The sequence below is a fragment of the Amphimedon queenslandica genome, unplaced genomic scaffold (assembly GCF_000090795.2).
Source record: "Amphimedon queenslandica unplaced genomic scaffold, v1.1 AMPQUscaffold_13366, whole genome shotgun sequence".
NCBI lineage: Eukaryota > Metazoa > Porifera > Demospongiae > Haplosclerida > Niphatidae > Amphimedon > Amphimedon queenslandica.
In genome coordinates, this window is record NW_003546398.1 from 74380 (window position 1) to 77317 (window position 2938).

At 37.0% G+C, this 2938-nt stretch overlaps 1 long non-coding RNA gene across 1 annotated transcript; it reads right to left on the bottom strand.

Annotated features, from left to right (window-relative positions):
- Nucleotides 1-478: 478 nt before the first annotated feature.
- Nucleotides 479-695, bottom strand: LOC109582655 (uncharacterized). The gene is made up of 3 exons (XR_002185184.1): nucleotides 650-695; nucleotides 553-590; nucleotides 479-510 (listed from the first exon to the last, which is right to left on the bottom strand). It is a non-coding gene; the product is annotated as an uncharacterized LOC109582655 (long non-coding RNA).
- Between the last annotated feature and the right edge of the window lie 2243 nt (nucleotides 696-2938).

Genomic DNA, 2938 nt, shown 5'->3' on the forward strand with positions numbered 1-2938 from the left:
CCCTTTCTTTGGAAGTAAAATATGGGTATGTACATGTACAGTGCGTGTTACTATTTTATTTCAGGATTTATTTATATCCAGGTGTGCACTGAGTTTGAAATGATGGTTGGTTAGGGGAAAATGGATTTGATGAAAACAAATTGGGAAAAATATTTACCAATCATCATGAGCACAACAGATGAGTCGACATCGCCATCTTTGCCAGCTGTTCTTCAAATTCTAGATAAAAATTTTCGTTGTGCGCCAACATACAAACAGCATGGGATATTTCAAATTTATGAGGTATAATACAAAATGTAAAAGACTGTCACTCGTTTTACTTACATGTGCCTTTAAAAAATTCCACTGATATTGACAGTCATTGTCGATAGCACCTTCCCTGAACCACGACTTGTACTTTTTGAAGGAGACGCTAGTAGTACTATCACACAAGGCTTTATAGTAGCTGAAAAAATGTAATTTTTAAAGTCACCAAATTCTCTGTTTTTGAAGGTCTTGTATCACTCCTGGCTACATAGTACATATTTCATGTCAACTACCCCAAGTTCATACCTGCATCTTCCTTGCTGTATTTCATCCAAGAGCATCTCCTGAAATTTAATGATCCTGCAAGTAAAAAACCAGCCAGATACGAGGCATTTATCAATACTTTAAAGAAGGCAGCTGACCAGGAAAAAGAACAATTGATAGAACCATAGAACCGTGTATCATAGACGCTAGAACAGACCCATATTGGAATATTTACTAGAAGAATGCAAAACATTAAAGGGGTGAGCCTAAGCAAGCTATAGATTATGTGCTGTATGATATACATATCTGAGCTATCAAAGCAATTGCAGATGTCTAAATTCAGTATCTCGTACTCATCTTGCTTAAATTAAAGTTATCTTGCTTATAGTTAGAAGCAGTCACTGAAAAAATCATGTTTGAAGATTGTATATCTGCTTTGTTAACCTAGGTTTGCTCCTAGAGAAGAAACATCACCTAGAATAGATCTCATGATGCATGCAGCTAGCAGTACCATACAGTGCAGCTTTTTCACTTGCATTCACCTTAGCAGAATCCTTTATACCAAGGACAGACTGTATATCTGCTTTTCCAACTTTTATTCTTGCTAGAGAAGTTTCAGACAGCAGTTTAGCCTTATCTAGCTGACTGTTTCCTGCAAAATAAGCTCAGTCTTGCTTATAGCTGCCATTTTATCATGGTGACCACACCTGCTTTCAATGAAGATTAGGCTATTTAACTTTTATAATAGTTAAACGACCTCCCCGTACATACAGACAGAGGTTTTCTCGGGTCCTCACTTTCTTACTGACCAGACTGACTGACCAATCCAATTTCACTCTTTTACAGACTGACCATCACTGACCAAGGAGCACAAGTAGCGTTGTAAAAAGGCTTTCATTGACCAAAATTTTAGCCTAGGAATGAGCAGTTTGGTAGGCCCTTTGAGCAGTTGGTAGGCCTTTGGTTATACTGAAGACTGTATTACATGATTAAAATTCATGAAGGGGCATGGTCAACACCCACTGACTTCTGGTTTAACAGTTGCAACTGCAGCGCGACTTGGTGGGTGTGGCCACAAATGGCTGCCAAATTTTTCATTTTTGAAACAAAAACAGCAGCAGCCCAGAAACCAGAGAAAACAAGTGACAAAAACTAGAGAGATGACCTGACAAGCAAAGACGTGCGTGTACAAACAGCAGGAAAATGTAATTATGTCTTAAATTTACTGTTTCTTTAATTATTATACAAATATTTGTCTTGAAATTATTTACTGCTTTTTTAATCATTATAGTAGTAGGTGTGTAGGTAACTAATACTGTGTTTACACTAGCTTTTTTAACTGAGCCAGCCCTGTTTAAAGTTGGCCAGCATGGTTTCATTTGACAGTGTAAACAGTAACCAAACTGAGCTGAAGTGAGCTGGGCCAAACCAGACCAGCATGGTTAGTACAGGAGGGCCAGCTCAGCCTGGTTCAGCACGGTATGGCCCACTTCTGTAGTGTAAACGCAGCATAAGTGGTACAGGTAGAGAGACACTATATGAGCGGGTATTGTTCTACTGGAAATTTTATTGTTAAATGCCTTCTGGTGTGGACCGTCAAATTTCTTTCTCCACATGAATTCTGGCAGGTATGTATGGAACAGCTGAGAATGCAAAATTTGCGTTTTTCTCACCATCCGTTTGCACTGACTCGACATTAATTCTACAGACTTGGTGTGTGCTCCTGTTACCGGGTCAACAAAATGTTGGGAGTGGTTGACAGTATGATGGGTATAGTTCTGACCCAGTAACCTAACCAAGCCATTATATGCTCCCCACAAATCACTGTATATGACACTCCCTATACAGAAAAGAATCAAAATTATAACTGAACGTGTCATGTTGTACCTGGCCGGATAAAACTAGTGATAATTGGAACTAATGTCAATGCGTCTCTCGTGTCAACTTTAACAAGAAATGAATTCCCTGTGTATATACTTACAGAAGGCTATTATAATTTTGTTATGGGATAAAGTTCTAATATATATATTATTAAAGTGCATAGAAATAGCTGTATGGCAAAATATCATATAAATTAATAGACAAACTATGTAACTGATTACACTGCATGCTTTTTTTACAATTGTAATAGTATGAGTTTTCTAATTTTACATGTGATTGTTTGCTGTAGTTGTTATTAGTAGACTGAAGACTGAATTGGAACAGTATCTGCATAATGTTTATATCAGCGGACTAAATCCATTTTTCATTGTCTTTCTTTAGTGCTTTTGGACTACTTTCGTTGTTAGCTTTCTTGTATGTATAATTATTTCTCAGAGTATTAGGAATGAGATTTAAATGAACATTACAGCACAACAATTAATATTACCTAACAAGTGTGACAGTTAAATATCAGCTCTACATGTCAATTATGGAGAGAAAAATTTTT